The 13,794-nt window shown below is 43.8% G+C and overlaps 1 protein-coding gene and 1 long non-coding RNA gene across 3 annotated transcripts in view; both read right to left on the bottom strand.

Annotated features, from left to right (window-relative positions):
* LOC148149238 (immunoglobulin kappa light chain-like) overlaps window positions 1–13,794 on the bottom strand; it is a 417,092-nt gene that overhangs the window by 41,674 nt on the left and 361,624 nt on the right. The gene's annotated exons all lie outside the window — the stretch shown is intronic.
* Window positions 3,768–11,427, bottom strand: LOC148149240 (uncharacterized). 2 transcript variants are annotated; one of them, XR_015758076.1, is made up of 4 exons: window positions 11,307–11,427; window positions 9,862–10,135; window positions 9,219–9,418; window positions 3,768–5,060 (listed from the first exon to the last, which is right to left on the bottom strand). It is a non-coding gene; the product is annotated as an uncharacterized LOC148149240 (long non-coding RNA). The 2 variants fall into 2 exon arrangements; XR_015758074.1 differs by having other exon boundaries at window positions 9,219–10,135.

Here is a 13,794-nt window from a genome sequence, read left to right as displayed (position 1 = left end):
TTTGTCTATGCCTTTCATATTTTTGTACACCTCAATCAGATTCCCCCCAGAGAAAACAAACCCAGTCTATCCAGTCTCGCCACAGAACTAACACTTTCCATCCCAGGGAACATTCTGATTAATCTCCTCTGCATCCTCTCCAGTCCAATCACGTTCTTCCAACAGTGTCATGACCAGAAATGTGCACAGTATTCCAGACATGACCTAACCAATGCTCTATCAGGTAACAACAAGAATTCTTCCTTTCTATATTCTACACCCTGGCGAATGATGACAAGCATCCTATATGCTTTCTTCTGGTTCGGCACTCTTGTTCGTCACTCACCCATCAGCGGAAACATGTTTCCTACACTCTGGAGGCAGGAACCATGTTTCTGCTGATGGGTGAGTGCCGAACCAGAGGACACAGCTTAAAAATACGGGGTAGACCATTTAGGACAGAGATGAGGAGAAATTTCTTCACCCAGAGAGTGGTGGCTGTGTGGAATGCTCTGCCCCAGAGGGCAGTGGAGGCCCAGTCTCTGGATTCATTTAAGAAAGAGTTGGATAGAGCTCCCAAGGATTGTGGAATCAAGGGTTATGGAGATAAGGCAGGAACAGGATACTGATTTAGGATGATCAGCCATGATCATATTGAATTGTGGTGCAGGCTCGAAGGGCAGAATGGCCTACTCCTGCTCCTATTGTCTATTGTCTATTCACCACTCTGTCGAGTTGATGCCTTCCAGGATCGATGGAGTTGTACACCAAGGTCCCTTCGTTCCTCAGTACTCCCAAGGAACATAAGAACATAAGAACTAGGAGCAAGAGTAGGCCATCTGGCCCTTCAACCCAGCTCTGCCATTCAATAAGATCATAGTTGACCTTTTCATGGACTCAGCTCCACATAAGACCTAAAGACATAGGAGTGGAAGGAAGACCATTTGGCCCATCGAGTCCACTCCGCTATTCAATCATGGGTGATGGGCATTTAAGGACAGTTACCCACACTCTCCCTGTAGCCCTTAATTCATTGCAAGATTAAGAATTTATCAATCTCTGCCTTGAAGACATTTAATATCTCGGCCACCACTGCGCTCTGTGGCAATGAATTCAAAGGCCCATAACTCTCTAGCTGAAGAAATGTCTCCTCAGTTCCATTTTACACTGACCCTCTCTAACTCTAAGGATGTGCCCACGGATGCTAGTATCTCTACCTAACGGAAACAAGTTCCCAGTATCCAACCTTTCTAAGCTATGCATTATCTTGTAAGTTTCTATTAGACCTCCCCTCAACCTTCTAAACTCGAATGAATACAATCCCAGGATCCTCGGCCGTTCATCATATATTAGACTTACCATTCCAGGGCTCATCCGTGTGAATCTCCACTGGACACGGTCCAGTGCCAGTATGTCCATTCTGAGGTGTGGGGCCTAAAACTAGACACAGAGTTTTAAATGGGGCCTAACCAGAGCTTTATAAAGTCTCAGTAGCACATCTCATTTTACATTCCAATCGTCTTGAGATAAATGGCAACATTACATTTGCTTTCTTAACCACAGACTCAACCTGCAAGTCAACCTTTAGAGAATCCGGGACTAGCATTCCTAGATCTCTTTGTACTTTGGCTTTATGAATTTTCTCACCGGTTAGAAAATAGATCATGCCTGTATTATTTTTTCTAAAATGCAAGACCTGGCATTTGCTCTCACTGTATCTCTTAATTCCTTTATTGTTAAAAAAAATCTGTCTGAACTTTAAAACATTTACTGAAGTAGCATCAGTTTCTTCATTGAGTAAGGAATTTCATAGATTTATGACCCTCTGGATGAAGATATTCCTTCTCAATTCAGTCCTAAATCTGCTCCCCCTCATTTTGAGGCTAAACCCTCTTGTTTTAGTTTCACCTGCCAGTGGAAACATCCTCTCTACTTCTGTCTTATCTATTCTCTTTATAATTTTATTTGTTTCTATAATATTCCCCTCATTCTTCTAAGTTCCAATGAATATATCCCTGTCTACGCAGTCTCCCTTCATAAGCCAACCCCCTCAACCCCAGAATCATCCTAGTGAACTTTCTCTGCACCCCTCTCGTGCCAGTATAGCCTTTTTCAAGTAAGGAGACCATTACTGCACGCAGTACTCCAGGTGTGGTCTCACCAGCACCCTTTACAGCTGCAACATAACCTTCCTGCTTTTTAAACTCAATCCCTTTAGCAATGAAGGACAAAATTCCATTTGCCTTCCTAATTGCTTGTTGTACTGTAGGCCAACCCTCTGTGATTCATGCATAAGGACACTCAAGGCACATGCCTTTCATTGTGTATAATCTTCCCTTATTAGACCTCCCAAGTTGGATCACCTCAGAGGTATCAGGATTAAATTACACCTGCCATTGTTCTGCCCAATTTACCAGCTGATCAATATCAGACTGTAGCCTGAGACCCAGTAATCCAAGATGGCAGCAGAGTAGGATGCTTCAGCCCGAGTTCATCTGCTCCGTCTGTTTCCTTTTCTTCTTTCTATTCCACTTCTCTTTTCCTTTTCTTTTGTGTTTTTCTTTTGTCCTTCTCCCTTATTTCTTCTCCCGGGCACGGACTCCCAGCCTCAGTCGCCAGGTCTCTGACCCAGTGCAGACCTAATCATGTGGCCTCTTGGCTTGGTGTGGCAGTGTCCTGGCCTGGCAGGGAGACTTTCCAGCCCGACAAGGCAGACTCTTGGTCCAACATGATGGCCTCTCAATTCGATATGGTGGCCTCTCGGGCCAGCATGCTCGACTGTCAGCCCAGCGTGATGGTCACTCGGCCTAGTGTGGCGATCTCTGAGTGTCCCAGCGTGGTTGTCTCTCAGCCCACATAGTGGTCCTTTCTGTATATGGTGGTCTCTCCACCCGGGAAGGCCTCAGTGTGGACTTCCGGTTTCGAGATGATGACTTAAAGTGTGATCCCATGGTAGCTAAGTTCTCAAGAAATGCTGTAATGCTTGAACTTTCAGCTTTATTTCTTCATTTTCTACTTAAAACTAAAAAGATCTGCAATGTGTAACTTTGAACTTTATTCTTTCTTTCTACCTTGTTCTTACGATTCTGTACTGAGGTCCTTGTACCTAAGATGGCACCTTGTGAGGTGACGTTACATACTTTTCACTGTACTCCAATACTTTTTTACTCGAATACACGTGACAATAAACTAAAATAAAAATCAAATCAATATCAATAACACCACCAATTTATGTGGCCTCTGAAAACTTTCTAATTATACAATCACAGTCAATTTGTTGATGTACATTACAAACAGCAAGGGTCCCAGCCCCAATCCCTGTCTTACACCACTGGTCACAAGCTTCCAATCACAAAGACAACCTGCCACCATCACTCTTTGCCTCATATTTGGATCCAATTTGCCAAAATGCCTTGGATCCCATGGGCTCTTACCATAACTCCAGGAAAGGCAAGAGAGATAGGCAAGTAGTGCAGGAGTCTTCTGTGGCTATCCCCATTTCAAACAAGTATGCTGTTTTGGAAAATGTAGGGGATGATGGAAACTCAGGGGTACTTAGCATGAGCAGCCAAGTTTCTGGTATTGACACTGGCTCTAATGTAATGAGAGTTACATCGGGTTCCAAACGATCGACTGTGTTAGGGGACTCTCTAGCCCGAGGTACCTTACTCACAATGAACATCTCCGGACAAGTTGGTGAGGTCCCACAGACAGGAAACAAATGACGAGATAAATCTATTCATAGAGTCATAGAGATGTATAGCACGGACACAGACCCTTCAGTCCAACCAGATATCCCAAAACCCAATCAATCCCACCTGCCAGCACCCAGCCCATATCCCTCCAAACCCTTCCTATTCATATACCCACCCAAATGCCTCTTAAATGTTGCAATTGTACCAGCCTCCACTACTTCCTCTGGCAGCTCATTGCATACATGTACCACCCTCTGTGTGAAAGAGTTGCCCCTTAGGTCTCTTTTATATCTTTCCCCTCTCACCCTAAACCTATGCCCACTCGTTCTGGATTCCCTGACCTCAGGGAAAAGACTTTGTCTATTTACCCTATCCATGCCTCTCATAATTTAGTATAACCTCTATAAGGTCACCACTCAGCCTCCGACGCGTCAGGGAAAACAGCCCCAGCCTGTCCAGCCTCTCCCTGTAGATCAAATCCTCCAACCCTTGGCAACATCCTTGTTAATCTTTCCTGAACCCTTTCAAGTTTCACAACATCTTTCCGATAGGAAGAGACGAGAATTGCACGCAATATTCCAACAGTGGCCTACCCAATGGCCTGTACAACTGCAAAATGACCTCCCAACTCTTGTACTCAATACTCTAACCAATAAAAAAAAGCATACCAAACACCTTTGAGCAGGATACCTGAGGGAATCTCTTCAGAATGGGGATCTTGTCAAGCAACGTAAGGTGGGAGTGGGGGTGTGGTGGTGGTGGAGCCTCAAATGATGGTGCCAGAGACTGTGCAGCTTTCAGCAGTGCACCACAGTCTCAGCCTGGATTCTGTGCTCTCATTTCTGAGGTGGCTTTCAAAGCTTCCACATCCTCCTTATAATGTGATGACCAGAACTGTACACAATACTCCAAGTGCGGCCGCACTAGAGTTTTGTACAGCTGTAGCATAACCTCATGGTTCCAGAACTCGATCCCTCTATTAATAAAATCTATGACACGTAGCAAGTTGGATCCAAACTTAATTTGGTGGTAAGAAACGAAGGATGGTGATAGAAGGCTGTTTCTGTGACAGGAAGCTGTGCCACAAGGATTTATGCTGGGTCCTTTCTTATTTGTGATTTGCGTATAAACATCAGTAAAAATGTGGGGGAAATGTAAAGTAAATTTGCGGATGATACGACGTTTGGCAAATCGGTTAACAGTGAGGAAGGCGGTCTTATGTTCCAGGAGTTTCGAGATGCAGTTGTTAAATGGACAGATAGCGGGAGTTGAAATTAACCATGGAAAGCCTAAGTTGATGCTCTTTTGAAGTAACACGTCAAGGGAGATCTCAATGAATGGCAGGACCCAGAGGAACAGAGCAACCTTGCATGCCGGTCCACAGATCTGTGAAGGAAGCATAATATAATGGTTAAGAAGACAGACACAACTTTATAAGTTAAGGCAAAAATGATAAAAGCAGGAAAAGTGGTGTCCCGGGTAGACAAGGTGGTGAAGAAAGCATTTGGCACTCTTGCCTTCATTAGTCAGAATATCGATTACTGGAGTTGAGATATCATGTTGTAGCTGAACAGAACACTGATGAGACCACATTCAGAAGAGTGCTTCCAACTCTGGTCACCTTCTACAAGAAGGATGTTGTGAAACTGGAAAGGATGAGAAAAAGATTTGCAAGGATATTGCTGCGACTAGAGGGCTTGAATTATACTGGGAGACTGATTCGGCAGGTTATTTTTTTTTCTTCCAGGACTGTTCGAGGCTGGGAATGACCTTCTAGTAGTTTATAAAAGCATGAGAGGCTTGGACAAGCCCATGTCTTTTCCCTGGGATTGGGGAGTCCTGAACTAGAGGAAATAGGTTTAAGTTGACAGACACTGACCCAAACTGATCAAGGGGCAGAGAATGACAGAAAATATATTTGGATTTCCAACAGGCATCAGTTCTGGTCAGTCTTTGATTTAAAAATTGAGCATTATCTTTGGTAAAACATAGTTTGGAAGGTAAATTGGGAATGGAACGTAATGGGTATTCAAATTGAGTCATGTACAGGTGGTCAGTGTGTGGATAAAATATTGTCCAATGGAGCATAAAGTGGAGTGCGCGATGTTTGTCAGGAAAAATCAGTAAAGATCCTTTAATTTAATGCGATGTTGCAGTACTCTGAAATACAGTGGGATATGAATCACATTGACTTAGTCTACAGGGGCAGCAAATGTTTAGAAAGACAAAATGATTAGTTTTTCATTTGTTCAGCAGTGACTGATCCAGTATTTATTCCCAATTCCTATCAGCACTTGAGAAGGTGAGAGGGAATTGCCTGATCGAAACACGACACTTCATAAAACTAATTTGTTTAAGAGAAACATAATATAGCAATTATTAAACTGATGCTTTCTCTTTTCTGGCTCCCAGTTTAATGCTGAGATTCTCCAGTAATTATTGCTCTTGTTTCAGATTTCGATCATCTGCAGTTTTTTTTGTAAGGTTTCGTGATCTGGATGATCTGAGATTTCTGATGAATAGAATGTTGCAGGCTGTCGAGAATGTGACAGCAGAATCAAACTGAGTTGTGCATCATATAATTTTCCGAAGCAGATGAGCTGAGGTTGAATAGAGTTAAAAAATGTGGCGCTGGAAAAGGACAGCCTGACAGTCAGCATCTGAGGAGCTTGGGAGTCGTCATTTCAGGCATAAGCTGTTCACCAGGAATACTAGAAACGCCGACTCTCCTCAGATGTTGCCTGACCGGCTGTGCTTTTCCAGCACCACACTTTTTGAAAATGATCTCTCGTATCTGCAGTCCTCACTTTCTTCTGAGGTGAGGTAGAGTCAGGTCCTGTTCCTGAGATGTAATGACAATCTTGCAATGGTAGTGTGGATATGTATTTGCAAGCTCATCTTGGAGGCAAATCATTCACCAAAATTTCAAGTGAAGATGGAAAGTTTGGGGAGAGAAATCTATCTCTAGTGGTGGGGTCTGACTAAGGTGGCAGAAATGGCAGAGGATGATGCATTATATCCGGAGATTAGTGGGGTAGAAGGTGATGATCAAGGGGGTTACATCGTTGCTGTGGGTGGAGGAGTGGGGTTCAAGGGCAGGAGTGTGGGAAGCTGAAGAGATGTGCTGGAGGTCTTTGTTGAGCCAATGGGAACATCCGGATTCAACGCATCATCCTCTGCCATTTCCGCCACCTACTGTCTGACTCCAGCACCAGAGAGATAGTTCCCTCCAACCCCATCGCAACTTCCTTGTTAGATCCAGACCCCCAACCAACCATCCTCCACTCCCAGCAGCTTCCCTTGCCACTGCAGGAGGTGTAAAACCGAGGCCCATACCTCCTAATCACCTCCATCCAAGGCCCTAAAGAATAATTTCGCATGCAACAGAGATTCTCCTGCATATCCACACACGTCATTTACAGTATACTGTTCTCAATGTGATCTCCTCGACATTGGGGAGAGAGGAAGCCAATTCGTGGAACGTTTCAGAGAACATCTCTGGGACACACGCACTAAACCCACCCACCACCTGTGGGAAAACACTCCTACTCCCACTCCCACTCTGTCAAAGACAAACAAGTTCTGGGCCTCCTCCAGCGCCAAATTCTAGCCATCTGGCATTTCAAGGAAAAACATCTCATTTTTCACTTTGGGACCCTCCAACCACATGAGATCAATTTTGTCTGTTTCTTCATTTCCTCTCCCCCACCCCATGCCTGCTCCAACCGTCCAACATGGCTCCGCCCTCTTGAAATTCTCTAACTGTCCATCTTCATTTCCACCTATCTTCTCCACCCTCATCTCCGACCTATCACCAGCACCCCTAACCTTCATCCACCTTGTCCCTAGCCCTAACCCCCCCCCATTCCCATTTTACTCTCAGTTCCCTTGCACCCACGTCCCCCCCACATTCTGAAGAAGAGCTTATTTTCGAATCTTCGACTCTTCTGCCCTTCGGGTTCTGCCTGACGAGCTGTGCTTTTCCAGTACCACAATCTTTGACTCTGATTTCCCCCATCTGCAGTCCTCACTTTCTCCCTGTAGTATCATGCGTTATCCTCACTACTTGACTCCTCCTTTATTTTGTCTCCTCTACAGACTTGGCGATAGTACATTCACTTCTGTCATCCACATCCTTTGTATACCAGTAGGCCATAAATAGCTGCGGTCCTGTGGGACTCCACAATAACAACTTGTCACCATGCAAATTATGTCTGTATCTTAACTCACTGCCTTGTGCACATCAGCCAAGCTTCAATCAATTCACATGGTTGTTTCATGGGTTCTTATCTTAGGAAGTAGTCTCATGCTCAAAACTGTACTGAATGCTTTCAGGAAATCCAAATATATTTCTGTTGGCTTCCCCCTTATATATCTTGAAGAATTCTTAATAAACTTGTTATCTATGATTTCGCCTTCACAAACCATGCTGGCTCTGTTTGACTGTGTCATTTATTTCAAGATGCTTTGTTAGTCCACCGTTAATAATGCAATATACCATTTTCCCAATGACAGAGTAGGTTGTGAAAAGTGAGCTGCATTAACTTGGTAGTTTGTGGGGTTGGGCACTCAGAAAATGTGACTGTGAAAGCTCCTGAAAAGCCAACTGGTTCATTAATGTCATGCAGGGAGGGAACCTTCCATCCGGTGTGCTCAGAGAGACTCTGCCCTCCATGGGATTGTGGGAAGTGGGGTGTCAGTTGGGAATAGAGGGTGCTGGAAGTAGGAGCTGGTGGATGAGAATGGTTATATTGACCAATGGCTCAAACGGAACTTTAGCAAAATTTCCCAAACCAGCCGCTTCCACCGCCATGAAGGACTCGGGGAGCATGTGTATGTCAGCATCACCACGTCCATGCTTCCTCTCGTTCACAAAGTTCTAATATTCAGTACCGGATACATAGAAATTTCCTCCAATTCAGTCTAGAGCTCAGGAGCATAGTCTGAAAATTAGGGCTACACCGAGCAGGAGAGGTATAAGGTAGCAATGCTACACAGCAGGTGGCAGAGGTTTGGAACATTCTTCTATAAACAGCACTTGATGCTCCATTAATCATTTAGTAGTATTAAATCTGAGATAGACAAACATTTGTTCAGCGAAGGTATTCAGGGTTAAGGGGCAAATGCAGCAATATGGATTTAGGTCACAGACCAGTCGTAATTTCATTCAATGGTGGGACAAGCTCAAGGATCTGAATGGATACGCCTGATCCTTTGTTCACTGATAGCTACTGACTTCAGTCCCTGTCACAAAATTCCTAACTTCAAATGTATCACTGGCTCTAGTAACTGTCCGAACCAGCATCATCTCACTTTCAAGTTCCATTTCCATTTCATGCACACGGCCTAACTCCAGCGCAGTCTCAGCTGCATGTGTCGAAAATCCAATACAGTCCTTTGTAATCTCAAGACTGAATGACCCTAACACATTCCTGGTCCACCTCCCACTTCTGACCTCCCTGTAATCATGAACTCATCCAACACCCCGTTGCCCGTGTGCGCACTCACATTGAATCATGTTATCCTCACCGTCAGCTCACTAACCTGAAGAGCTTGCCAGTTCAGAAAAAACACAATTATTGCCTGTGTTTTTGAATCCCTCCATGATAGCGATCATTCCGATCTCTGTAATATCTGCCAGCCGACAATCTCTCAAGATATCTGTTCAAGCCCAAGTGCAGCCTCTTGAGTGTGCGGTCAGTTAATTTCCCCACCAACAAAGGATGTTTTTTCACTATGAAATTCTTTAAAAAGAAAATCAAAGTAAGCAGTAAGAAATGAAAGTAGAGATACCAGGCCAGGTGCAGTGTTTTTACTGCATTATATGGGAGCTGGTGTACTCTGTTGTGGTTCATAGTGACATCATCCACAGCAAGTTTTGGGTTCTTGAGGAACTCTGGCTCAGATTGATGAGCTGGAGTCTGATCTCTGAACACTGACACACATGAGGGAGGGGGAAGAGTTACCCGGATGCTCTGTTTAAAGAGCAGTCACACTCCTTAGATTAACTACCTCGAATGTGGTCAGTGGTCAGGGACAGAAGGGTGTGACTAGGAGTTAAGCAGGTAGAGGGAACCAGAGGGTAGTGCTGAACAAGCCTCAGCCATTCAGCTTGTCAAACAGGTTTGAGACTCTTGTTCCCTGTGTGGGTGAGAGTAGAGGCTGTAGGGAGAATGAGCGAACTGACCTAGCACTGTGGGAGAGAGAGCCATTCAAGAGACGATGAGCGAAGTGAGAAAAAAATGCAGGTGTAAACAGTCATAGTGTAGTCAAGGGGATAGCCACCTATCCATTTTGACAGAATCAAGAGTTCCGAAGGCTGTGTTGCCTGTCTGATGCCCCTGGTTAGGATTTCTCATCTGGACTGCAGAGGAACTTGGACTGTAAGAGGAATGATCCAGTTGTTGATACAGGTGGAAAAAGGGAAGAGACTCTGCTGCAGGAATATGAGTATCCTGGCACTAAATTAAAGAGCAGAAACAAAAAGGTATTAATCACTGGATTTCTACCTGATCCACAAGAATATTGGCACAGCGTCACAAGATTAAAGACATAAATATGAGGCTCAAAGATTGGTGTGGGTGTAATGTGTTCAAAGTCATTGAATGTTAGCGGCAGCACTCAGGAAGGATGTAGCTGTTCCAATGGGACACCTGAATCCGGCCGGGACCAGAGCCCTTGTGAATCATACAACTCAGGTCTGTGGATCGGGCTTTAAAATAAATCGTTGGTGTTGGTTGCAGCTGTGTGGAACGTTATGGGAAATAGTTAAACTGGGGGTGGTGGCGTGGGGCTCAGCAGAGTTTAAAGTTTCCACAATACGTAATAGGGCAGAAATTGTGGACAGGATCATGAATCTAACTTCAGGCAGAGCAGAAATGAGAAGGGGGCAATCAACACAGGACTGAGGGTGCTTTATTTAAATACATGCATGATATGAACCAAGGGAAATTAGCTTGTAGTACAGATTGGAATTGACAGGAACGTTATTGTGGGAATCACAGAGATGTGGCTGCAAGTGGGTCAGAGCTGGGACCAAAACATCCAAGGATACACATTGTATGAAAAAGAAGCAGATGGACAGGAAGGGACGAAAGATGAAACTTGTGTAGAAGCCTCCTCTCAGTCATCAGGATGTGTGGAAGAAAATAAATCAGGAGATAGCAAAGGCATATCAGAAATGCACTATTGCAATATTCTTGGGGACTTCAATATGCCGGTGGGCTGGGAAAATTAGCTTGAAAGTGGATCTCAGGAAAAGGAATTGGTGGAAAGTCTCTGAGATTTGTTTAGAGCTGACTGGTGGAGAATTACTAACAAACAGGGAATTCTCGATCTAGCGATATGTAAGGAGACAGTTTTCATTAGGGAGCTCAAGGTATAGGAGCCCCGAGGGGACAGTGATCATAATATAACAGTGTTCACTGTGCAGTTTGAGGGAGGGAAGATTGTATCAGATGGAAATGTATTACAGTTGAGTAAATATAACAACAGAGACATGAGGGAAGTGATGATCCGAGTTGGTTGGAAGGGGGAGCCTTGCAAAGACGTCAGTGGAGTAGCAACCACAGGAGTTTCTGGGGTAATTCAGGAGCAACGGCAGAAATTCATCTCAAGGAACAAGAAACATACCAGAGGCAGGATGAGGCAACCATGAGGCAACAAGAGGCATCAGGGAGAGCAGAAAAGCAAAAGGAATACCATGGAGTGCAGTGAAGGTTACTGGAAGCCAGACGATTTTGAAGTCTTCAAAAAATACGACAGAGGAGGACTGAAAAAGCAATAAGAGGGAATGAGATGATATGTTACAATAAGCTAGCTAGTAATATAAAACAAGAATGCAAGAGCTTTTTAAAATATATCTGAAAGGTTACAGAGAGGCAAGAGTGGACCACAGGAAAATGCGCTGCCGAAGTAGTAATGGTGAACAAAGAAACGGTGGAGTGACTAAATAGATGCTTTGAATCAATTCTCACATCAGAAGAAATCAGCAGCAAAACAGAATGTTAAGAGAGACATCAGGCACGGATGAGGGCACTGGCCATTACTAAGCAGAAGTTGCTAAGGAGTTGAAAGGTCGAAGTGGGATAAATCGCCCAGACTGGTGAGACTACACCCCAGAGTTCTTAATGAAGTATCTGAGGAGATTGGCGAGGCATTGATGTTGATCCATCAGAAATTACTGGGGTCATAGAGTGTTTAAAGAGGAAGGAGGCAGAAGCTGGAAACTATAGAGAGGGTATCCTGATCTCAGTAGTTGGTAGGTTTGAGAGTCGCTTATTATGAATGAGTTGATACCTTACTTGGCAGTTCATGGCAAAATTGGGCAGAGTCAGCATGTAATAAGCAAGTTAGACACCGGAGGTTCAGTGGATATGATCTATTTTCATTTCCAGAAGGCCTTTGTCAAGGCACTGACAGCAGGTTGCTAAATAAGATGAGATCATGCTGTCAGAGGCAAGGTAGAGGATTGGCAGCCTGGCAGAAGGCAATCGATTCAGAATAAAGTTGTATTTTACAGGACGGCAGCCTGTAACTTGATGAGTTACACGGGTGTCAGTGTTGGGACTACAACTATTCACCTTGTGCATTAACGATTTAGTGTGATGTTATGCATTTTGTTCAGAGGAATAAAGAAATAGACCATTATCTAAATGAAGAAAATCTTCAGAAATGTGAAGGGCAAAGGGACTTTGGGACTCCTAGTTCAGAAATCTCTGAAGGTTAACGTGCAAATTCAGTTGGCAGATGGGAAGGAAAATGAAATTTTACTATTTATTTCAAGGGGCTATAATACAAGATCACTGCTGTACTACTGAGGCTGTATCAGCTCAGGTCAGACTGCATTTGGAAAATTGAGAGCAGCTTCCAGGCCTGCCTCTGACGAATGATGTGCTGGCATTGAAAAAGTCCTGATTAAGTTTACAAGACTGATCCCAGAATGAAGGGCTTGTGAAACAAATAGTAGCTGAGAACTCTGGGTCTTTATTCGATTGAGTTTGTAGTATGAGGGGTGATATAGGAAGGATCTGGATGTAGGTTTGCTCACTGAGCTGGAAGGCACATTTTCAGACGTTTTGTCACCATACTAGATAACATCATCAACGAGCCTTCGAAAGAAGCACCGCTGGTGTGTCCTCCTTTCTATTTATATGTTTGGGTCTCCTTGGGTTGGTGATGTCATTACCTGCGGTGACGTCATTTCCTATGGTGGTTTCATTTTGTGTTCTTTTTCTCAGTGGCTGGTTAATGGGATCCAAGTCAATGTGTTGATAAAGTTCCAGTTGGAATGCCATGCTTCTAGGAATTCTCTACACACTCAAAGCACAAGAAAGGAAAGTGCTAGGTATACTTAAATAAGATAACAACATTGTTATCCTACCTGCTGACAAAGGACGCTTGACAGTCAATTTAAATCAAAGAGACTACATTGAAAATGCGAACGCACAACTTGCAGATACCAACACTTCCCATCAAGAGGCAATAGACCCGACACACAACTACAGAACCGAATCACAGCCCTCTCAAACTATATCAAAAAACACATTGACTTGGATTCCATTTACTACATCCGAGAAAAAGAACCAGAAATGACATCCTATTGGAAATGACGTCACCACACGAAATGACATCACCAACCCAAGGAAACCCAAACATATAAATAAAAAGCAGGAAACACCATCATTGCATCGTCTGGAGGTTAACTGAAGAAGTTACCTAGTATGGTGACGAAATGTCTGAAAATGAACGTTACAGCTCAGCGAGCAAACCTGCATCCAGAATTCAACCTAAGCTACAAATCTTCTCAAAGTTCGCTAATACAAAGCATAGAAAAGGAGGCAAAACAGGAGCAGGTGTCATGTTTTTGAGGAAAACATTATTGCTGTAAGTGCAGAAAATATTTCTGAAAAATTCATCCAGTCAAACTATATGGGTTGAATTCAGAAATAAGAGAGGAATAATGACCATGATGCGATTGCTCTATATGCTGCCAAATAGTCCTAGGGAAACTGAGGAACAAATATGTGGAGAGATCTCAGATATGTACGAGGATAATAAGATTGTAATAATACGTGATTTTAATGTTCTAATCATTGCCTGGGGCTGCCATCGTCTTAAA

Source organism: Chiloscyllium plagiosum, unplaced genomic scaffold (assembly GCF_037043375.1).
Source record: "Chiloscyllium plagiosum isolate Xiang-an unplaced genomic scaffold, Cpla_swu_hap1 HiC_scaffold_9, whole genome shotgun sequence".
Lineage (NCBI taxonomy): Eukaryota > Metazoa > Chordata > Chondrichthyes > Orectolobiformes > Hemiscylliidae > Chiloscyllium > Chiloscyllium plagiosum.
Note: the sequence above shows the minus strand (reverse complement) of the source record. Positions and strands in the feature narration are given on the sequence as shown.